Source organism: Anticarsia gemmatalis, chromosome 14 (assembly GCF_050436995.1).
Source record: "Anticarsia gemmatalis isolate Benzon Research Colony breed Stoneville strain chromosome 14, ilAntGemm2 primary, whole genome shotgun sequence".
Taxonomy (NCBI): domain Eukaryota; kingdom Metazoa; phylum Arthropoda; class Insecta; order Lepidoptera; family Erebidae; genus Anticarsia; species Anticarsia gemmatalis.
The window spans coordinates 3,596,278-3,622,640 of record NC_134758.1 but is presented as its reverse complement, the minus strand read 5'-3'; the positions used below and the strand labels follow the sequence as shown (position 1 = coordinate 3,622,640).

The 26,363-nt window shown below is 35.5% G+C and overlaps 1 protein-coding gene across 3 annotated transcripts in view; it reads right to left on the bottom strand.

Annotated features, from left to right (window-relative positions):
• Ntan1 (N-terminal amidohydrolase 1) overlaps positions 1-26,363 on the bottom strand; it is an 81,533-nt gene that overhangs the window by 17,084 nt on the left and 38,086 nt on the right. For 2 of the 3 annotated variants that reach the window (XM_076122413.1, XM_076122412.1), the window contains 2 exons: positions 15,584-15,635; positions 3,005-3,055 (listed from right to left, as the gene is read on the bottom strand). The gene's annotated coding sequence lies outside the window, so the exon portion shown is untranslated. Of the gene's footprint in view, positions 1-198; positions 432-3,004; positions 3,056-15,583; positions 15,636-26,363 lie in introns of those variants that run through there. The other variant, XM_076122414.1, reaches the window with a different exon arrangement.

Genomic DNA, 26,363 nt, shown 5'->3' with positions numbered 1-26,363 from the left:
TCAAACATGAACAACACTCTATCTTATAATTTAACTTCGGTAAATTCAGTATTGAACGGTCAATGGTAACAATAGTCTAATTATACATCTCAAAAATAAATTACTAGTGCCATCAATCACATTTCGAAATCTATTGATCTTAAGATGCAACGTATTGAGTTATCGTATTGGTAACTTAATTGAATGTGAAAAACTTACAATGTTCCCGCTGACTTTTGAAGTACACTTAAAAATTTTATCACTTGAACGGATAACACAGTCACAAACACATTGCAGAACACACGGGAAATCACAAAGATACTTAGAATAAACTTTTAAAAAATATATTAAGGTTACCGTTCGGCGCACAAGTGTTGCTACTTGCACACGAATTTCAACTGAGACCGTCTGTCGGGTTATCGTGTTCCCGTCATGAGCACATCGAATGCTGCGACTTACTAGCTTGTTATTGTTATGATAATGCTTATTATGTTGGAAATAGTGGGCCGATAGTGTCCGTATCATGCAACGGGCAATTAAGAAATATACCATCGGTGTTTATCTTGACTCGTAATAAGTTAATAACAAACGGCCGCTCCGCAATGTTGCTTACAATGATAATGATAATAAAATTACTTGTACACTGCGTTTCCTGGAAATTGTCTTATCACGTCTATAAATAGGTAGTTAGAATTTTCTTAATGAAGTTCTAAGCAAAAAAACACGTGCTGAAAAAACATTGCTATTTACTGTCATAATGCACGTTTTTCATTGTGTGGTTAAGATACTTTTTGTTTACAAATCCGGTGCTAATTTTTGTTAAAATCACTACCAAAAATGGGTTTGTTTATAACTTTTGTCAATGCTCAGCTGCATCATTAGCTACCTTTAAATAGCATAACACGCAAAGAAAGATTCTACAGCGCGCAGACTTCAATAATTACAGCTGACCATTAAAAAAATTAAGCATGTTTCGAGCAAATATTTCAGGTCTTATCGCGATATCGAATTAATTCAGAAGTCGGTTGTTAATCCGTCGTCGGTGTATCAAAGAGGTTGTGTAGCGACGCTCGTACGTAATTGGACTTAATTGATGTCCGGACGCGTGGACGCATGCTGCGGTTAAATGGATTTACAGCTGTCGACGGAATTGAAGCAGCGATTTAGCAATTGTCCGAGGCGATAAAGTAAATCTGTGTCAAGTTTTAATGAGCTAATCTTAGGACGATCACCTGCAATACCATCGGTGAGCAAGTGCCTTGAAATAACTACTATACATCTTGTTAAGTCAAGAGCTGTTCGTATCAAGACTGCAGTTGATGAGATTGATGAGGAACCGGAAAAAATATAATGAAGCGACATAAATTGAACAATGGATAAATCCGTCTACTGTTGACCAGATTGATATCATTCAACTACCGCGTTGTATTCTTTTGTTAATTAAATAAAGTCAATGTTTATAAAACTCTTCAAGTCACTTAAACTAATTATTTCATAAACGACAATACTTAATTACATTTTATGCAAATATATTCGAAATAACAATAGTAGTCTAACAGAATTAATTACGACACCGCGCAAGCTCACGACTAACAAATTTCTATTACAACGAACGAGAAATTATAATGGTAGCGATAATAAAGTGTATTGAAACCATACACCATTGACCGTAGGTGTGTGCGCGTATTCCCGATATCCGGGAACATTGGAGGCCTCGCTCGTAACTTCCCCTCAGGCCATTAGGATACAAATTCGTGACACAGGCCAGTACGTAAGGCCCGTTATGGCGCGCCGGCCAATAGAACTGTCCGGGGACTTATTAATGACTATAAGACAATGACACTAATGCTATTAAGTGGTCGCGGTCGCGAACGGGAGCACTGCGCTTAAACGCATGCACCTTGTAACCTGTCAACGGCGCATGAGCCAACGATTGTGCGCCGAATAGCCGCATTTGAAATATTGCATTTAAAGCAATTAAGCCGATTCGAATCGAGCAGTTTAAAGTTCAACTATGCTGTGGAATTTAATTAAAATGTCAGTGATTTACGGATCTTAAGTAATTCTAACTTAATTTGCAGTCGGTCGGCGATTTAAACGTCGGCGCTATAGAGAACCAGTCTCGCATTTGGAACATGTCCAAAATTAACTTTGTAACAAAAACAAATACTGTATAGACCTACATTCTAAACAATGGAGAGACTACACCTTGTATGAACAACGAAAACAAGATGTCCCGTGTCGAAGATCGCCGGTTCCCACGGCATATTAATGACTAAGCAAAAGTTTAGCAGAAACCCGCGCCTTTTATGCTCCGTCCTCCATTATCCGGCTCATTTGCGGCAAAAGACAAACGTTCGATCGGAGGCGAGCACAAATTTCGCCGATATAATCGTCCAGTAAGACAATGGTTATCGTTGGGGCGCGATACCGGCACAGATAGAGCACATCGCGAGCTGATGGATGCGGCACGCTCGACAGATAGGATCTCCATCGTGACGCCCGCCCTGCTCGCCTCGTGTGCACCAATTATTATTCAATATCTCCAATATTGGTCGCCGATAGATCACCGATACCATTATTGAGGTTAACGTTTGATTTGATTCCCCGGGTCCGCTCCGGTCAAGTGACAATCGTATCAGACGCGCGACGTGCCCGTAATTGAATAATGGTTTTATTTGTCAGGAGCTTCGATGGATTTATCATTCAATCTATTATGATACACTCGACGGGAAAATAAGCACTGACTAAATATGAATCTCTTATTGATTTTATCAATCTAGTTAAGCACGGTTAAATGAGTCCTACTGTTTACTAAACTATCTAAATATTTAGGCCAATCGTTAACTAATTTCGGATGCGAGATAAGTTATCGGCAGCATAGGAACCGACGAATGTCATTTAAGTATCAATGCTTATAAAACACGAGTAAAGAATTCAATGACCTCTCACAAGAAAATAAACAATGCTTCGATTAATGACAGTGGAATATTTCTCGCAAAAATTAATTATGTTGTTGACTTACGTTTAATAGGTGGAGCTGTCGATGTCAAGATCATTCAGGTCGCTGAGCCACCTGTAACAAAAACAATGACGTTTATTGATGCGATTATAATGAGGATGCACGCCGACAATCTCTCGTGGACGTCTGAAGGTAGCCGGTGCAAGAAACCGGCCGGTGGCTGTGGAAATGCCGTCATAGCGAGTCACACGTGCCACAGGTGCCGCACGCTCCTCAGCGGACAAAGATGTGAGGATTACGCGTCTAGTACTATCTACGACGGAGATCTCGCACGATTCCGCAGACCGACGACGCAACGCACGACAAAAATTAAAATAATGCGACACTGAAATATGAGGCATGCTTCCACCAGCACACAACAATATCGAGAACAGCGGTAATGCTAATTCAATAGCGTAATATCTCCGTATCTCGATGTAGTCCCCCGCGGTCGATCCGACCGAGATAGTCTACGATCGCGCCGATATGGTTTTGTTCGTGATTTATTTTGGTCGCTCCCATATAAGTACCGTGTACGGCAACAATGGGCCGAGAGTTGGGATTTACGACAGGCGATTTGGTAGCGATAAAAGATTTAGCCGCGTTCAGGGCAGGGTTTGAAAGTACAGCATTAACACGGCTCCGGTTCTACTGTGCGAGTTGCGAGGAATAAATGAAACTAACATTAGTGCTCATGTCAATGCGGCGGGATTCTAAAATACCTACACTGGCAACATAAACAAGGCGAGGGAACTGTAGATAAGTGAAGAACTTAATGTACGCGCATAAATTTTAATTAGATACGTAGCTCGAAGCATTCATAATGTGGATGGGTAAATAAATTGGACGTTCCTTAGTCGTTTGCAATTCCAATGGACTTGAAGTAATCAATGATCGAGTTATTAAACGGCGATAGTCGATAACGAACAAAACCGTCTTTGTTCATTTGTATGAAGCCTATTTTTACTTAAAAATGTTTTAAAACGTTTTCAGTTTATACTTTGTTGCAATGTTCAAACGTCAATCATTAGATATAAACTATCGGCGCCATCGGACAAGTCAATGACGTCAATGTACAACTATTACAAAATTTTATTGGACGTGTAACGAATGATCACATTTTATACGAAGCAGGTGCACAAACAAACATAAACATTTGCTAAAACATAAATAATTCCAATGCGTGAGTAAATTCCACAAATATTCTAAGAAAAAGTGCAATGAAATTCTTTGATATACGTTTTCGACTAAATCACTTTTGCCAAAGACATTATTAAGTAACAAAACATAATAAACTTTCATATTAACAGTGTGAAAACAATAATATTTATGTAATCGTGTGAGACATCAATGCGCCTACATCTTGATAGTAAAAGTAAAGAAAGTTACTGCCCCACAAGTTTAACGTTACTATCTGCAAATTGTTATTTGATAATATTTCCTATGGACGATAGAAGGGAAAAATTGATTAAGTAAGTTTTCTTTACATATTATTATACGCTTCATTAGACAAGTTCTATATCACTATTCTTGGATAGGTAGCTAAATCCTCTTCATTTATCTCACAAAAAAATTAAAAACTGTGACTATGACATAATTATTGCTAATATTAGGCCTATTTTTTTAACCCATTTACTGTCCCATTGCTGACCAAGGGTCTTCTCGAACGAATTCCAAATTAATGACCAATTTTTATTGTTTACTTTATTCATTGGTGGAATAAGTAAGCGAAAAAGTTAGTACCATTCCACTACCCCCCGGAACTTTGGAGTACGTCTCTTGTATTTATTTTTCACCATTTGGAGAGCAAGTTGTTGGTATATGCATCCATAGAAACTAGCTTAAATGGGCCGTTCTATACAACACTGTATAATAATAAGATATCTATTACAATTCACATGCAAAGTAAAATTTCTAAGCTATTTCGCTAAAGGTGTATTTACTGTGTTAAGTACTAAAAGTTATAATTAGACTCATATAGAGGATTAGATTTTAGTTTCGAATGCAAACCGGTTCGCGACCGCCGCGGGCGCCACTTTAACGCCTATAGGGAGTTGTTAAAAATAATGATACCAAAATACAACATTATGGTAATTCTAATTATATTCTTCATCTGGATAAACATAATTTTATACTTAGTCTTCGCATAGTTTGCATAATCATACGGTGTTTACGATTGTTAAAATTATTTGACAAGCTGGTATAATCTGATTTAATCACCTCTGAACACAACGATTAGGTTCATAAATTAACTTTTATCTACATTCTAAAATTTTTATTATATTGTCGTTTCAAATTATTTTCTACCACAAAGACGTTTTGGGAAATTAAACATTTCGACTTTATAGTTTGTTTATAAAACCTACGCAACAATTACGTTATTTACGTTCGTACAAAAACAATAACCTATTTTCCAACTTGGTCATAGTAAAAGTCAAATTGTTTCATAATTATAATTGCAATACCCACTGATAATTGGACATGGATGAGTAATGTTTTAACAAAATTACATCATCTGTCAAAAGCACGCTATCACTCGTTTGTTATTAATAGTTACATGGAAATGAACACATGATTTGCATACAAGATAATCAATTTGATCTTGTAAATAACTCAACAGAAGAAATTACATTGAAAATACTGGCAGATAGTTTAGATAAAGTTGCCTATTAGTGTAAAATATCGCCAAGACGAGCGCTAATTAATTCAACGCGAAACGATATTTTTTAAGCTTCGGTTTCCAGTATGGTGTTAGTACCGTTTATAGTTGTTTAATGTTTTGAATTAGACAAGTAAATGTGTACGGTATCATAAAATGTTATCTTAATTTCTATCCAGTTATAGCGGTCGCACGCTGTATAGTCTGATCGGATCTGCGCAAGAGTTTATCTGACGTCGGCGGCGCGGGCGCATTAACGCAAATTGCGCTAATTGTGGAAACTCGAAGAAAGTTAACTGCGTCTGATGAGTGTCGTCGTTGTTTACTAGTTTGTTTTCATGTTGAAACTTGGTTTGCAACACCTGTTAAGCTTTTATGGCCCCATTGAGTGTTTATTGACATGTTGGCAACAATTAAAATGACAATAGCGAGTGCCGTGTCGCTTTTAACACTGATACTATCACCGACTAAAATAACAATGCGTCCCCGTAATAGTGTGACGTCATTTCCGTGGACAGTTGCATGATGTTTTAAAATTCTCGCGTTGTGCGAAATATGAATAGCGGTTTCCGAGATTGGTTGAGACGCGGTTGAATAACGTATCGGATAGACAATAGCTAATGATGATGAATCATTTTATGATTCAGTCGTAAAAATACGAAGATAAAGAAGTGGGCTTGAGAATTTCTAGGGACATTGATATGTAAAATAATTTATCAGTAAGATGCATAGTCACATCACTCACATTTTATAACGCCGCTTTTATCCGATATTCTGTTGTGAGTAAATTTATTTATGTGCAAGTTAATTTGATTGACGTCTAGACAACATTACGTATGAAGTTAGACAGGCATAAGTTTGAAATGCCACCTAACAGGATTTTCGTGCACTTCTAGTTCGTCGCCTAAATTATTATAAATCTTTTTACATACCGTCGCTGGATTCGCACGACTAAATCCCGGTTTCTGAGCTCATTTAGCGGTAGTTTATCTATTCAATAGCGTCAAAACTCATACAAAAAAAAGAGAAGAATAGATAAATTACCGCTAAATGTACCTCAGAAACCAGGGGTAAGTCAGTCGGAGGTTCGCTGCTCTTCGGCCTAACACTTTTCCAGCTCTGAATAACATATGAACCGAGCTATTCAAACACATTCATGTCCAAATTTTGACCTATCTATTAAGCTGACGCTATGTTCAGTGAGCAGTGAGTCTTAATTATACAATTATTCATAATCTAATAATTGCAATGAAAACCATTCCTACAAATGTTTTGATTGTTTATACGAATAATATCTAAAATACCATTCGTATCGTATATTGGCGTGATCGTCGATTGCAAAACGCACAATGCAGGCACGGGACATTGTGAAATCACAGTCCCAATTGATCATAATCTTCAAAGACATTCTATTTTATTACAACTACAACAGATGCGTATTGGCGACATCGTATTACACAATTATTTAAACGATTACTGTTATTCGTTATGTGACTAATTTCCATTGCGTTGTATTTCAATTGTCAAATGATTCGAGTAATTGTTAGATTAGAATATTAACTACATAATTGTTGATTTGTCACTTAGTAACTATTACGTTGGGTTGTTACGTTTGTCGCTAATGGCGGTAAATAAGCCGATTTCTATGGTAATTAAGATCGTCCTGTTACTAAAATACGTTTTTCTAGAATTTTGGCAGACGCAAAATAAAGTTGTCAATCATTAACTCTGCATTTATGTTCCTGTTTAGATTCATAAGCGACTTGGCACTACATTTTCACTTCTATACTTCAAACATTTTATTCCGTTTCTATATCAATTATCGCTTACCAAACTCCCGTTGTCTAATTACGTAAAGGTTGTTCCCTTTCTCCCTAAAGCAACGGTTTCTCTAGATTATCTCAGTTTACGTAATAATACAGGATTAGAAATCAAACAATCCGAGTTTGAAACATATCCGCATACTCGTTATCAGGGCTTGGCCATCGTATCTTCAGATTCGCGTGATTGCAACCAATGACTCATTGGTACAGGAAGTCTCCACTATCGGTTGACATCGGCACACGCGAACCCTACCTATCCTATAATTAATATTTTTCAAACCATTTTCACACTTCGATAACACCTATCCGGAACACCTTAGAGCCGATAATCGGTTGAAATTCAAGATTTATAGTGAAAGGATCAGATCTAAGTTACGATGTGGATGAAGTATGCAAATTAGTTTAGAAAATTGTTTATTTGCAGTAAATAAACACTCGAAGTGATAAATATTTATAGGCGTGTACGTGATAGAATTACACGCACTTAGTCACGGTAGCGCCTATTTCCGAGATAATCTTGAACATCGTACGTTTACTGATAGTGGTATTTTCAAGAAATAGAATCATACGTATTATCATTTGTTCTAAACGGTAATGTGCATTAGTAATAGGACTCAGTAGTCTGGTAGAAGAATATATATGACACATAGTAATGGTGGCAATTGGGTGTAAAATTGACGTAAATCAGCGGTCTAATGAGTCGCGAGTGCGCGGGCGGGATCGGCGCGGGCGACCACGTAACGCCAAACTATGCGCCGGCGACAGTGCCAAAACTGTGTTTACTAATATAATTATCTATAAGTACTACAAATAATTGCAGACATACTAACCGGTTTACTGTACAATGTACGTTTTAACAGATACAGTCCATCAATTTAATGAGAGAGCCTTGTATGCACGTATCGAGGCTGGCGGAAAATACAAAATACAGAATTTAGAACATCAGTAGCCTATAAGCTTACGAAGCTGACGGTGGCCTGTTTAATACAGCTACTTAATTTAGGAAATACGCTGAATTTAAATTATTATCTAGGTAAATCGTGCATGCTAAGGGTCTACCAAGTCGCGGACTAATAGAAATTATTAAAAACATACTATATGGTTTTACGACTGCTTCGACAAGAGCACTTTTACAACTGATAGTGATGATTTATTGTCATATTACTCATGGCGCTGAATAGTCTGCAATGATTTTGATAAAGTAATTGTATTCGTCATTTTCTTAGTACATTTCTGAAGGATCACTGCGTCATATCTAACGTTTATCAAAGGTAAGGCACAATCTTATCGACTTTCTCGAAGTGTTCGTGCACCTAATCATTCTGTACTTAGAAAATATTCTGACATTGCAATATGCCCATCAATATACTAAACGACGTCTTTCAAACCGATCGTTCCTAAGATTACCCGTTTACCATTCAGTAATTTTTCACGACTTTTTAATAGGTCACTAAAAAGGTAATTTATTCAATACCGCTATTTAAGCACCCTGTAGATCAACTTTTATCTCGATACTCTTTAATCAGTTGGTCATGTCATCATTTTATGATCACTTTTATAGTCCATCAGAATATCTGATCTACAATGTTGTCCGAGAACTTCATTAACAAATTATCGTCTAGTTGTAAAAGAAAATATTTAAAAGTCCACATTACTATCGAATGATTGATCATTTACATAAATTCTTTCACGCTTCTGCCCATGATCATCGATAAAAACTAATATCTCAGTTCGATTGGAGCCGGCTTCCGAAATTCCATTGATTATATCGTTTCGCCACGGAATGGTGATCGAGTTCGGTGAATCCGTTAAATGCTTTTTTATTGAAGTTACGGTATAGGTCTTATTATAAAATGACAGATACAAATGTCTACGTAAACGGTTATGGTTTTACAAACGATTAAATATTTGATGAATTGCGTCGAGTTTTGTTGGTGAAATTGGTGGCGCCCGCTGGCTACTGGCTGTGAAACTTGAAGGCAGTACCAATCATTAATCAGCCAAGTCAAGAGGTTTAGCAAAGCGCTGTCAATCTAATACTAACGTTAGGTAATTGATATTCCTCAGATAGACTTGTATGTATATAGGGACTGCAAATTAATCTTTAATCACTAAACCATACCGTACTATAGAAACTCAAAAATAATCATCACTATAAATTATCTGACTGATTACGTTCCTTCTCAACCAAAAGATACTGTAAGACATATTCAACTGCAATTATGTATATACGAACGATTTTGAGTCAATCCTTTAAGACCTTATAAATAACACTACAATGAACGAGCTTTAGCTAATATTTCATACATTAAATGTGATGTGAACACAAAGGGCAGTTCGCTTGCAGATTCATATCCGCAGGGGCTTGTAATGTCGTGAACTTGTACAATATGTACAATAATGTCGAGACACAAGACATTGCGTTTACAACAAACTTACTGTTACTCCTCAATCAACAAAGGACACAAAGAACTTAAAAATATACATGACTCAGTTTATAAAATTAGAAGAGAATCCAAATAGTTAGGAGACACATTAAAAACAAAAAAGCTTTTTGATATTGTTGCCAAATTGATATTGTTCAAAAAGGTAGTAAGTACACATAGCTACCGCTACTGAAAGTATAGTGAAAAATTAAATAATTTTATCTTCTACCTTTTTTTATAACTTTGACTAAAACTACTATTAATTTGTTTATATTTAACGTAAATTATTTCATTTGACACTGCTCTTAAGTTTTGTTTGATGTGATATAGTCATTGCAACTATTTTTCTCTCATTTTGAGAGGAGACTAACATAGCAGTGGAATCACTAAGGGTTGAACAAAATGTCCTTTTATTTCACTTCAGTAAAAATATTCAGATTTTCTTCTGAGTTACGGATCGCTAAATGAAGAAGTTATACAATTATTTAAAAGAGACGCGTGATGATGTTGATTTGTTTACTGTGCCGTAATGCGAGTTAACTAGGAGGCTAATATATTATGAATAGACAAGGGGTCAATTTAAATTTATTTTATAATTTAATGAACACAGCTGTACCTTTGCTTAACAAACCTTTAAGAACTTTACGCTAGATACATCTTACAAACGACCTTGCTAAATTAAAAACACACATAGCAGCAAAATATTTTAAAACTTCGAAACTTTATGAAAGAACGCTGTTTTCAATATTTAATCCGAAACGTTTCCGTTCAATATTAAGAAATTATGTTTTATGTTTTTAAATTTCAATTTAAAATCGTAAAATTTAAAAGGTAATCTAATTCCATCTTAATTTTATCTCCCATCCGTATCTCTAAAAAACACAAATAGCTAATTAAAATTTAATTTTCCAAAAGTCATATAACACCAAAAACGGCAATACCTCATCACTAGCAGAGAGAAAAATATGCAAAATAAAGTTTTATTTCCACATTTATACATCGCAGTATAGTTTACAATCGTAATAAAAGTCAAATAGTTATAACAAACGATGAATTCATAATGTGTTTGTAACGATAATATAAATTACAAATCGCACTAATAGCAATATCATTATATTTTACGATTATATGGCAAATTAAAAATATATACCACCGTTTTATTATTGTAAGCAAATATATTAAAATAATCGTGTCATAATTAAACATAACTTGGCGTTTTTCACATTAAAAGTTAGTAATAAAATCAGTTTACTGTTGCTAATGATCGAGTTTAATGGCGTGAAATATTTAATTTAAAACAAATAATTTAGCGCTCGCAACAGCGTCGCGTGTTCACATAAATTCACCAAACATTTCTTTCTAAGCCTGTTTGAGAGTCCCACTGCTGTGCATTTCTCTTCCAAATCACCCTTGTAGTATCGGCAGCAAGGTCCGACCAGTTGAATTACAATTGCAAGAGTGTTTTTTAAGATCTTAATTGATATTTAATGATATTAATATATCCAAAAAAATAATAGGAAAGAAAAAAATCTTTGGCACAACACCTAATGCAGAGCCCAATCAAACGTCAATGACCAACTATTTTTCCCCGAAGAAAACATGTCACTCCCCAACTTGAATCTGAACCTAAACACTACAATAGCACCTACATCTTAACAATACTAATCTCCACAGCTAACAAAACATGAAAAACAAAAGATCCTGCACACAAGACATAAACTGACGTATTCTCAGGGTTAAAACAGTCTACGAACAAAGTGTATTTAAATTCAATTTTCATTCAGCAGAACACGGAACATGTTAGAAACGGTGAAAGCTTAATGTGATTCGCATAAATAGAATTTCATGTTGGACATGTATATCTGGCTGGCACGAATCACAAACGGATCCCACATAGTTATTTATGATGATTGCAACAAGGGTCGTGATGATGAAGCGGAAAGTGCAGATGAAGGTTCCTAGAAACTAATTAGATAACTGATTCGTATTATGAACGGAGTTCGCGCACTTGTTGCTGATTTGCAAATTGAAATGTGGGTGTTCTAAAGTAGAAAGGTGAAATTTTCGTTAGTTTTTTTTTCAGATTTAATATTAGGAAAATAAATGAGTAATTAAAGATTTTCTCTATTATTTCGAGTCAAAATAAGTACAAGAAAAATTTAAGAGATAAAAGAAATCTAAAACAGTTCAATGTTGATTAGTTATCAAGAACAATTGTTAACACTAGACTATTATTCTTTTAAATAAATGTAAATACTAAATTAACAAAAACTGACTTCTTAATCACTAATCTACTCAAAACGCAGATATTAAAAATCTCTTCTTTAGTTCTATTTTCGACAAAATACAGTAGCAATAATTGTCTAAGCAAATTGTAGTAGCCAAACGGAAATCCTTTAAGATAAAGGTTTCTACCCACCGGTGTTGTTGATCGTCGCCAACCGATCTACATGTCCCGAGACGCGCGCGTGGGAAACCGTCCGTTTCTCCCAACTTACACTAGCTACTTAGATATCGCGGTACATGCTCGCTACGAAAACAAATTGATTCACTACACGTAATTCCTGGTATTTAAAGTTCTAGCTAGAACCTACAATATTCCAGGAATAGTGAAGGTTTTTTATTAAGATGTTTATAAAATTTGCATGCTTCGATAGAACACGTCGATTTATTAATATCACTGTGTATAAATGCGTGAAAAATCATAACTGATTTGTTAATTTCAATGCACCTTTCTAATAGGTAAACATGGTTAAAGTATTAAGGCGAAAGCAAATCGTGAAATAAAGTCTACTCACGGCATTCAACTCTATTTATCAGGTATAAATGTGACCTCATTGCCATTTCCACAAATCAAATATCAAGAATACTAAGTAAATAAAATATAATTTTCATCGGAGAAATTCCCAACAGCACATACCTTGCTGACCGACTTAGATTATCCAAGCACGAGCGTAGTAAAGAACTCGAAATGTACGGAAAATAAGATTTATACATTCCATAAATATTCGCTTGTATTGATTCCGTTCCAAAACTAATAAAGCACGCTACGAACGCTATATTAAAGCTATTAACTAAAGGATATGTTAATAAAGAAAACAATTTTAATTTCGACAACGATAAATCATGTCATATTAAATTAATAATACACTTAATCTGAATCTTTAAGACGCCACCATTTTCATAAATCATAGACTATCAATAAAAAATCCGATGGTCTAACTATCCAAGTATGCTATTTATAAGAAAATAACATGTATAAGAGAACGAGATTCATGATACGAAAATAACAAGGAGATGCAGCAAAAAGTGTTATTTCAAATAATTACATAACGTTTATACAATTATGACTAAACATCCATCATAATATATCATAATTGTAGTGACATCGACATTGAAACGAAACTCTAACACGAAACGATGCCAGTAACCTGTTTACTTCAAATTCCGCAATAACCTTATGATGTATTGAGTCGAATGCTTGCGATAGTTCCAAAATTATAAAATAAATCACGAGTCCGTGTATACTGAGGCCTACTCGCGCGAATCATACATTCTTCACTAAATACACTGACCCTACAAGTAGTAAGTATCTATACTAATCTATACTAATATTATAAAGCTGAAGAGTTTGTTTGTTTGTTTGAACGCGCTAATCTCGGGATCTACTGGTCCGATTTGAAAAATTCTTTCAGTGTTGGATAGCCCATTTATCGAGGAAGGCTATATATCATCACGCTACGACCAATAGGAGCAGAGTAACAGTGAAAAATGTTACAAAAACGGGGAAAATTATGATTATCTTAAGTGACGCAAGCGAAGTTGCGCGGGTCAGCTAGTCATTAATAAAAATCTAAAGGTTTTGGTTAAATTGAATTTAAAGACTTCAGTTACCATGATGACCGAATTGATAATATTTTGTTCAGACGTAAACGTCGTACGTAAAAGTGTATTGAAATGACTATGCGTAATTTCTTTAAAGTCAAAACACTCGGAGATAGGATTAAATGAAAGCTTGGATTAAATAAACAAAAAAGAGTAGGCTGTAGAGGGTACGAATACGAATGCAAGCGATGCATCTAAACGCGTGGATAATTGCAGACGCGGCACACACGCGCCCTCGTACCGAGGCGAAACGACGAAGGCGTTACCACTGCCCGTAGAGAATCAACGCTGAAACACTACATCAACGCTAGATGCTAATGATAAAATGTGATGTTAAACAGAGAGGCTTGAAAGCACAACTTTAGATTCCCTATCTGCAACTCACTATCTCATTACAATTAATATTCTTTATCTTGATGGAAATTCGCTCGTTGCTGAACTGGATATAAATATAATCTGAATAGATGCATGAAATGTCAATTTGGGTTTGCGTAAATCCCACACTGTTACAGATACATGCATAATATTATGAGATAACAAAAAATATGAACAGTCATAACCACAAAGCGCTCATAAAAAAGATAACTGTAGTCATCCGTAAAGTACGATACAAAAAACATTCGAAAAAAGTTTAAGTCGCGCGTCGAGCATGCGACGTGTGTTTACGAGATGTTTTGTAAAACTCATTTCACAACCCGCTTTAATCCTTAGTAAATTGCCCTTCCAAGAAGTCTAGCCGCTCATTAGCCTGCAATAATTACAAGTCAAAATGAACCAGGAAAATAAACATCGCTCTCTGTCTAACACAGCAGTGGATCCCTATAAGGAGAACGTGACAAACCGATCTAGATAAAGGTATCAGACGAGATCGAGATCAGAATGCGGTTTTAGATATTACTATTACAAACGTCTCATTATTTATTGCGATATTTTCTGTGGTAAGTAACTAGTAGTGTTTATTAGCTTCATAATGAGGCGGTATTACGTAACATTTGCCATGGTATGTAGCATTTAGTCGTTAAATTGCGACAGTGTTGATATCATCAGTGGTTAAGATGCAACTTGACTACCCCGTTATAAACAATAAGGAACTGTGTAAAGGATGTATTTAGCTCTCGTTAACATTTTCAAATGTACGACTGGAGTATTTAGGTTGAAGAAAGCGTCTGTTAAGTATAAAACACTAACTACGTAAATTGTATAGAAGATAAAACGTACAAAGAACTGTCAATTTATTAATTGTACTCTTTATAAAATGAAACTTAATACTATAAAATGTATATCTCATGGATCTTTCACTATTTCATTACCCTTTTACACAACCAGAACTAGAATTGGTTGAAAAGGGGATAACTACTTGTTTATTATCATTGATATATTTAACCATATAGACAATCGTAAAGAGGCTAATAAATGCTAGATATCCGAGTTTACTGCCTATAAACCAACGTATTTATGAACGGTAGTCCCACATCATTAACCCCCGGTTTCTGAGTACTTTTAACGGTAGTTTATCTATTCAATAACGTTTTTTTTGTATGAGTTTAAACGCTATTGAATAGATGAACTACCGCTAAATGTACCTCAGAAACCGGGAGTAAGTCTAGTACGGACAAAACCTTCGAAATACGAGTATATTGTGTTAAATCATAAAATGTATATAGAACAGCTAGAGATTGCGAATCTCGCAACAAATTTTAAATTATACCTTTTGGTGTGTAATTTTAATATAAATTTTACAGTATCTGACATGCGATACACGTTGTGTTGAATTAAATTTAATTGCAGACATAATAATTAAAGTGCTTACATTTATATCAAGCTTGTCTCGTTGGCGGTCATGCACGTCGCGGTTGTGGTTTCTGAAACACAAGAATTAATATTGTTAGACTATGTAAAGAAGACTTTTTCTCACACTTAAGATTAAAGAATAATTAGGACGCTAGATGAAACGAATCCAGTCCAGCACTTGACTGGATCGTTGGACTGAAATAAAGTAAACCGGGTATAACTTTTTATTTAATGTAGAACGAAAACTTAGAAAAAATGGTGGACTCATATTTATATTCAAGTCCCACACGCGGAAAACTTTTCCTTTTTTTAGCAATTGGTAGATCCATCATTAATAATGTGTAATTTTAGAACCTTCAAGTAACTAAGTATAATAGAAACTAAGATAAACAAATAAAAAAAACTAGATCCCAAAGCAGAAAGTAACATCTAACTCAAATACCAACAACAGAAACGACTTAATATTGAAAATGATTGTGTAATAAAGTAGTAAAGAAGGAGAGATCAACAAACGCTTAAATAGTGTGTCGCCGGTATAAAAAGTGATAATGTTCGATTATTTATGCACGTCCAATGTGCTGGTGAACGGCCTACTGCGATTCTTAGCAATGCACGTGCTGGCTAGACGCAGACCACTTTTTTATTTAAACACCTAGCAATTTGGTTTTGTCATTTTGAATATGACATTCATATTGTCTAGTAACTTAATGATTTTAAGTCTGTATCGTCCGACTGCTCACTGTTGGACAAAGACGTCCCCCATAATTTTCGGTATATTCCTTACCCCTTAAGAATAAGGCGTTATTTTGTGTATTATTAAAATTAGGTATTTTAGTCATGAAAGGTAATTTAAAACAATTTGTCTGGCGTAATAGAAAATCTACATCGTGAGAAATGAAAAGTTCATAGCAACAATGATAGTTAGATGAATCATGTTTATCGAAGTTAGATGCTAAATTTAGACACGTATTATCTTATTAATGTAACTGACACTTGAAAGGAAGTAATTTGTCTAAAATTATACAAAGAAGTTACAAAAAGTGTTATAACAGAAACTGCACATAATCAAAACTGCACATAATACTTGAGCAGCAATAATTTTCTGTGCATATTTTAATGGAACTACTAATCTCTTGGTGTTAGCAAAACAAATTGCATACTTCATTTTCATAATAAAGAAGACGGGGCGATATCTTCATTACAAGCCCACAGAATCGATGCTGCGATAATTACGGAGCGCAACCACCACGGCTAACATGAAATTAATTCCGTTCCGAGCTTAGAGAAATAGTGCAGCTTCATACAGACCATGTTATTGATGAAGCTAGTAAAGAAACCAGTACACCTATAATAACACAACGAAACTATGAAACAAGAAACGATACTCAACTTGTAAAACTAGAAAATAAAGTCATCTTATCACCTAAAAAGATAAAAAGCAATATAAAAACAAACTCGTTGAACAACATCGTTAATCACCAAACGTAGCGCCACACAAAACCAGAGCTTATCAACTTTCTGTTACACATAAATTATATAGTGAAATATACAAATTCAGATGTCTATGGGTTTAATACAAAAACACGTCACAGACTGAACGGTCCAAACGCGTTATCTCAGTTCCGAGAAGCGAGATAAAAAATACTCAGTGACGAAAAGACCGCGACGAAGCTAAACCAATTTTTTAATGAGAATTCTTATGTCTACAGAAATATTAGAGTGGGCTTTTTATTCTTCTGAATTATTCGCACATTTCTATAACTCAGAACATGATTTACCTTTAAACTATAAAATTCTAATAAGTATGTATGTATTACATTGGATGCTAAGAGTATTATTGTTAAGAGCATTTAGGTATGCGTGCACGGGTATTAACGCTTGATCGCGACGATATATCGGCCTTGGGTATTCGCTTTAAGGAAAATGGATGAGCGCAATTATTCCATATCGCGCGTTTATGCCACAACTATTATTTCTGAAGTAATTATGAGTGAAAGTCGTGATATGAGAGCAGGTTTGCACGATGTTCTACATTGCAGGAACAATGATATTTTGTAGAATCAACACGGATTATTGTGTAATTGCGAGCAATCGCGCCGCGGTACGGTATCGATGGCTCAGAAAGTTCAGAAACAAATCACAGCAATTTCGTGGGGCATTATAACAACGTTTTTGTAAAATTACACGTTGCGCTTGATACGCAACGTGTGTTTATGGAAAATATGAGGCCATCCAAGTAATGTGCTGTATTTTAGAAAGAATTGGTGCCGGTACTTACGTCCTAAAAAGTTTTTTGCTTATTAAAGCTCCGAACTATGAGCATTACGTTACGGCTGATTAGTTTATGTTAATTACAAATGTACTAAACGTTTTTATTAGAAAGTAAAATTATGTAAGTGTTTATGGAAAAAGTAATGTTGGACAGTATAGATATATTGAATAGATCATTAGCAATAAATGAGACAATATTGTCGGTCGGCGCGTCCGCTGCGCCGCTCGTCTCACTATCGCCGTTGCTCAAGTCATTAATCATTCGTCAGTGGCGTCCGAACAGACATAAAACACTGAGATTACACTGCCCATAAACGTTACATCACCCTGTTTCATACATACACTCGGATTCGGAATCATTTATTCCATTTGAAGAGACCTGCCAAAATGCCGTAGCTGACGGATTACGTTATATTTGTAAGATGACTTGCATTTACTAATTAAATCTCGAGACTGGCCTAATTTAAAACAGATATCAGCATTAGTAAAGATTGACTGACACGTAGAGTGCAAATCTTTAAATGTCAAAATGTTTGTTCAGCAATACGACCTAATTAAGTAGAGATGAACTTTTGATTACTAAAAAGCTAATTTAAGTCTAGACGGTGCTAAGTACAAGGCACAAGACAAATATACAATATGACCGAGAGTTAAAGTTTCACCGTCGATTATAAAATCCCAACACGCGACGATGATAAACTAAAATCGGAAACAACTGACAATGGAGCACTTTCCTCTCTCACAAGACGCGGCGACGGCTCCAAAGATACCAACCGCAGCATGACAACGTTGCAACATTCAAATATAAAGAAAAAAACCTTTATTAACGAACGCATTCAATTGTGAATTCATAGCAGACCCTCGTGATGTCATTTAACGCTTAATTTGATACCGTATCATATACGAGACAAGGAACCAGATGAGCTTTCGATGGCTCTTGACTAAGCAACTTTAATGATTCGGACAATCCATGTAATCATTATTGTTTGTGTATAATCAGAACCGTGAGATTTATTTCTGTGCCGTGTGTGAAACACATGACTTTGTATGAAGAATGGCCAGTAAGTTAAATGTAAGTAGATACGATCATATCTGGTACTCACGATGTTCACATCATATTTCACGAAATCGTATATTTTCTTATTACTCAGTGAAATATATTCCCATTCTCAGCCAAGAGTAGAAAACGAAAATAAAACTAACGAAATGGCATTGCACTAAAGCAATCAATGATACTGCTTAGAAGTTATAAATAAGTTCCACAGTGCGTTTAAGTATTTATTTCTACAAAATTGTCCAGTTTGTGAATTTAAATGGACATTGTACGGCGACAACTGACTGCATTTGCTGACATGACAAGCGACATCGCACGTGTCCAACTAAGAACGCGAGTGGGTGGCGCGATTTCACGATAACGCATTGAACGAGGAGCGATTGATCGGCAGATACTTTCCAGCGTCCCGCCACCGATTGATCCATGTTGTATTGAAACGTCACTGCTGCGATAACATCTGACCATCGTTAGGCTACCCTCACGGCCTTTTACCAACATCACTCTGTACGTGGGGAGCCAACCACATTAGTTATTCAATTATGCGAACTCCGACTATCTGATAGTCGTTTCAACGGGGCTTTCAAGGTATTTTCTTCAATGATACTCGTGAAAAGAGGAATAACAATGCAACAACAATAAGTCAAATATGAATAGATTATATCCGTATGAAAGAGAAATATTAATATGAAAGAACGTCTCCACGGGGTCAAACGAGTGCAGCTAAGACAGATCACAATGTACATTTAAAAGCGATACACATATTCGTGATACATCAATAAAAACACGTGAAAGTAGGTTTGACGTGGCGGGAGGGTGTCGCAGGCGCATCCACGGTTCCCTCGAATAAAGGCTCGTTACGCGCTTGCGCTCATGAATGATGGATGGCCGTGGCCGATCAGCCAACACGCGGCGCACCGGCCTTTCTGAACGTTTTACTCACGTCCCCATTCCTCCTCTCTATTTCTTCCACGGTAAGTATCAAAATCACCTGCAGCTAGGAATGGTCAAGTGTAATTTTGATGTCTGGTACGTATCCATGTGATTGACAAGTCCGTGCCGATGGTATCGGTCGTCATAAATAACACCGCCACCGCTAGTTAGTGCACATTCATTGCTTTATCGCCTTCGTGAGACGTGCTACAATATACTAGGACTGTTTCAGATGTTCACGCTCGAAATACAACAATATATTAAAACACGACTATTCATAACAATTCCGAGCGAACATGGGTACTCAGCTCATATTTTTTGCATTCATTATGTGAAGGTATAAGCTTTAGACAACATGAGAACTCACGAAAAAGAAACAAATTTTATTATCTTGTCAAGATACCAACGTTATAAAAGTGGTAACACGACCACCGGCATTGATGTATTCCGCGAATAAAAGAAACGTTGCCAGATTATTTGTCATCTAATTGATATACCTACGAGCTTTTTGGCAACAGAAATATTTTATTTTGGAAAACAACCGTTTGTAACGGCGATAAATATGTTACATGACGAACGATGGTGCAATACGAAGTGTACGTTATTCACATAGAGCTGCGACATGTGAAATAAATATTGCGATGACAGGGAAAGTAAACGATCGCTGGCTCAACGGTACGCGTAACGTACTGCGATATAAATTCAATTACGACTCTAATAAATATCATGATGCATTTGAATTATGACATTAAAAGGAGTCAACAGGTTTACACGGATGGCATTTCCCCGTATAATATATTACGTGAGCTAGTCGAACGGCGACCACCGAAGGGCCGGCGGAGAGACGCAACCGTTACTTCGTGTCCAATAAATTCAAGAACAAACGACAGCAATAAGGAACAAACCGTGTCCAGACATCCATCTCCTGTCAGCCGCAGTACGGACTTATAAAGAGCCGCCACGATACGTCATACGTAAACAGCTAGCCGATAAATCAAATTCGGTAACAGTGCGCCACATCAGACGGATAAAATTGAGGCGATCACATTATAAATGCCATTTACATAATTCAAAAGGAATAGTAGATAGATGGTGGCTGCAAGGAGATGAATGAATGACTCCATTGATATATGCAAGTGGGTGAATCTTATTACAGACGCAGACATGGAATCAATGTGCAAGTAATAACACATGAATAAAGAAGTACACGCTTACAACTATCGTTCATGCGGTTGAATAATTTGATTTCGTAACCTATGAACGAATGTTAAATATAGTAGGAAACTTTTGCAACTAGAATATGGCATATAATTTTATAGGACAACTTTTACATCTATAAATATTATAGTTTATTACTGTAGAAACAGAAAACAATTAAGATAAGTTAACAGCTTTAATCCATTACTAGAGAGATGTGCCTTCAAAATCGTTCACTTATGATGAGCAATAGAATATTTTAAAGAACATTTAAGATAACAAAAAGATCGCAACGACTTTTCGATAAGTATCCTCGCAAAATTTGGTATCCTATTCGAAAAAACGATTGGACCAGCACGTGGATACGGCATATATGTAAGTGTTAACATCAAAGTTTTTCTCGATACAATGTAAACTGTAGTACATGATATTAAACGTTATAATGACATCAGATGAACAATAACCGAAGTCACAGGAGCAGATGTCCCGGATGTTAGTCATATATCTTATGAACTAAACTCCCCCGATACGAGTGCGAATCGAGCTCAATAATTACAATTGAAGACTTCCCGTCGTCCGACCGGACTCATATCTGATTAAATCAAATACAAGTACATTATTCCTTAGAAATCGGAACGAAGTTATACGATTTTATGCAAAATTATAATTTAGAGTTTATATGCAAAGTTGGATCCGTTATGATGTTAACTTTATGATTTTCGTATACTAGGACGTGCATTATCTTCATAGATTATAAGCAATCGTCTTCTGCAATATTTATGCTTAATTAATATCGATTTACTACACAAATATTTTCTAATAAGAATGCTTAATCAACTTGTGGTAATTTGCCTCTGAAGTTATGGGTACTTCGTCTAACGAATGCCATAAATGGGATATTGATATTCGGCATATTTCATGTTTTACTGGCAAATACGGCAGTTGTGAAAAGCTTCAACCGTTACAAAGTTTACTGTTCTTCAAATTTTCTAAAGTACAGTTTTCACCTTGTCATTACAGCAGATCACAAAAGGCAAAGGTGCCATAAAGGCGGCAAATAGTATAGAATCAGTAACACATTAAGACCGTTGGCTCTGAAACTAGGAGATCAGTGCTCAAGATCCGAACGTATGCAGTCACGTGAAAGCTATTAGCAAACAACTAAAGACTTGCAGACATGCAAGCTGCACTCCGACGATTTAAACATATGCATTTAAGTAGGTTTGAAGTGTAGGTGATAATTTATAGTTTGTGATACTTACATGTAATCATAGTAACCTATTTTGGCCAATTGATGTTTTCGAAATCTTGTCTTTTTAAAACAACGAGTCGCAGAAATGGAAAATGCGTTGTAAAACCTGTCCTTTTGTCTGCACTGACTTACCACAGATATAAAATCAACTAAATAATTTACCAATACAAAACATCTATAACACATCGTTTAAAACGTACACTACACATTTCACCTTAACTCATAAATCTTTCAATCCCTATCATCTGTCAAACAAGACATAAACATAGAAATAAACACGTTGCTGATACAATCGAAATCTTAAAGGTAGCAGACGAAACCGCACCAATAACTTAACCTCGAGTCAAGAGGTGCACATTATTGCCTATTAGTGGTCATAAAACTCATAGACTGCACGCGCGGACGCCTACGCAACGCACACGACAAATGCCACTGATATACTTTATATTAGGAGTTTCTGGGGGCACGGAAGTGCCCCCGCAAGTCGAGCAAAAAAAAAGCTGCACGTCCGTAACATCCTTTTCTCGAAGCAATTCAGGCTATTTTTGACACCCCTATAATTTCGTAGTGGATAAAACAAGAAGCCTGGATTTTCAGCAACTAATCAGTCATTGTATAAACACGGTATATTTAAAATTTCAGTCAATTTGAACCAGTAGTTTAAGAATGACAACTTGTTAAAATTTTGAATTTTGTCACTCACTGATTCACTGACTCACTGACTCACCGATCATCAAAAGTCTAAGGTACTTCTAGCAGACATAGAAGCTTGAAATTTAGAATACAAATAGGGTTTAGTGTCTTAATCATGGGAAAAATTCAATATCTTCTAATTTCGGTCAAGTTTTCTAAATACACTAACTGCAACAATAACTTTGTAATCCCATATAAATGTATAAGATTACAAGGTTACATTTGCAGTTAATGAATTAAATTATTATTTCTGTAGAAAATAAAATAAATAGGTGTAAATATGTATCTACTATATGAGACATAACGGGAGGGGGTATAGGGTGGGTAAGGGTGTTTAGCCCATGAAACTGAACAACATTCCCATAGGAAAATATGTTGAATTATGAAAAAAATACGGCTTTCCATACAAATTGGACTTATGTTTGCTCTATTCGCTCTACAAAAAGAAGTGAGATGCCATCAAAAACATTCTGTAAAAACCTCAAGTCTCGCCGTAAAAAGTTGTGAGATCTATATAATACCAAGTCGATTAATCTATTTAGTCTCTAATTAAAGGACCTTCTGTCTTAAGTTATTACGTATGTTATTATCATGCCAATTTAAAAAAAAATACCTTTAAAACAAATAGATCGACTTGGTCATCGCAAGAAAGCACAAATTCGCCATTAACATTTCAGGAGCAATAACTTCTCGTCGTGCTGTGTAGTGTGATACATACTAATAATCAAATCATGCGATGGCCAGGTCGGTCTATTTGTTTTAGAGGTATTTTTTTTAAATTGGCATTATAATAACATACGTAATAACTTAAGACAGAAGGTCCTTTAATTAGAGACTAAATAGATTAATCGACTTGGTATTATATAGATCTCACAACTTTTTACGGCGAGACTTGAGGTTTTTACAGAATGTTTTTGATGGCATTATATTTACTAGTAGTAGACTAGTAACTAGTTAATATAAACTCCTAAATATTTTTTTTATTTTGGAGTTCATATTTACTAATTTTATATAGACCCACGGCTACCTTTACGGGAAGATTTTCTTAGGGAAGACATAGGCTAGATTGCTCTGCCCCCCAATGTCTAGAGTAGCAAAGGAGGGGGTGACACAAAGGATCAGGAATGGTCGAAGTGTCAGCCAGGCATTAACTGGCACCCCCACCCCTAAGATAAGATAGGCTAGATTTTATTGATGACTGACTGGATTTAAGTCAGTTATGTCTCTACCAAATTTTAGAGCAAATCGGTTTGGCAGTAATTTGACCTTTAAAGTATACTGTTACTTTCTCATATTCTGTATTTTAAGAAAACATTATCATTCAATCCATTTTGCGAGTAATTTATGTAGTTATATCATATCCACGTTTAACATATTACAATGTTATTATCAAAGGTTGCCTAAAATAAATTAGCTTTTGAGTTTGCACACGATTTTTTGTCATCAATATTTCGTCGCTAATATGTTAATGCAAGACTTAGTTATCGTATCTTCTTTTGAGATTGTCGCCTATATTAAATGGACGAACAAACGACAGCATTTTTTATCATTTTTTTTTATGATTTTACGAAACGCTTCGTTTGCAAGTCCGGCTCGCACTTGGCCGGTTTTTTTACGTGTTACAAAACAAACATTCTAAATTAGTTTGACTAAAGATTGTATTCTATAATTACGAAAACCTTTTACTAACCCAGTAATTGAATCCAGAGCAGTAAGGAAGATCCTAGTTCTGATTACAGGTTATGTCAATAAGGCACTCTCCGTAATAGTATAGAGCGTACGTTTTGCTTATCATGATGAGAATTTAATGACCAGCTGTAAACGGGAACTTTACAAGCTTACCACCATCCTTGTTTGTACATTATGTAAAGACTAGCTTTAGCCGCGACTTCGTCTGCGTGAGAAGATTTCCCGTGATCAAAAGTATCCCATGCCTTAAACTAGGTTATAAACTATCTGGGTATAAAATTTCAAAGAACAAAAAAACATAAATACTTCCAACTATTCCATAATATTAGTATGACCTAAAATACTCGTGACCGGCGGTCCTGCATGACAAGATGCATGGATGTGAAGCATGCAAGGTAAGTTTTTAGGGATCGTAGCAAGTGGCGTTCTCTGGTCTTTGTCTTCTACGGGAAAAAGACGTGATTTTTATGTATGTAAATATAATGACCAAATAAGAAAAGCAGGTGATACAAACAAAACTAATATTTCAGACATTATAAATGTCACTTTTATTATATTCCAAGAATTCTAGGCGCCGGCGACGATTTTATAAGACCTAATTTAGTGTCTGTTGTATTTTTAGTATTCTAAATTAGCTACTTATCTTTTTATAATTGGTAATTTTGAAAACGGATATCGATAAACATCACTAGATCTAATACAACACGGTCTGTCTGTCGCCAATCGAAATAGCTTTCTAAAATTGCAACTTTGTTTTAAATTGGAACAGCCGTTTCGAGGTTACATCTAACACATAAACAAACAAGGCTCTCTTTTTAGATATGTCTGTGTGATCTTTTAGTTTCAGTTCTATATATGGTGTAGTAACATTTTATAATGTACTCGTAGTACGACTAAATGTATGGTAGATTTTATGTTTCGCGTGGAGATGTTTTTTGTGTTGCAAGACGAGCGTATATATCACCTTCTTACTTGGCTTCCAGTTATTTATCTTTATATCACGTGGCCATATGTGGATGTAAGTGATTTTACAACCAGTGCTATTACATGTGCTGAACGGGGACTACTTGAAATTCACACTTCTATAAGTGATTGATGTAGCGAAAGTGTTTGTGAGATGTTCATACCTTTAAAGTAACGCATTTTTGAATAATGGAAGAATGTAAAGTGTCATTGATTTTTATATGACGCACACGCCTGTAGGGACCAGATGTTAGGACTATATTTTTAGCTAGACGAAAAGACAACGAATGATTTTTACTCCATAAAAATTTTCAAAAACGACGGTAAACGGTTTTTATTTACATCTAATCTTAGCTAACATCCAATTAATTTTAAGCTCTAATTAACAAAGATTATAAAAACTTGTATCTATAAACTACCAGTTTTACGATATAATATGTAATTATAGGATAATACTAAGCTGTATACAAGTTAATACCCTTGTATATCGAAGAGACGCATGATTGCTCTTACGCATTAATGCGATGTTTTATAGCCGTTATACTGAAACCTAGCCCGTACTGCATACTATACTAGCTTCTTATAGAACCTATCTTTATATATATAATTCTTCTGTAGGTGTGTATGTCACTGAACTTCTCTTAAACGACTGGACCGATTTAGATGATTTTTTTTATGTGTGTTCAAGGGGATCTGAGAATGATTTAGATTCACAATTTTGTCCGCTGGACAATGTTTTTTATTTAATTT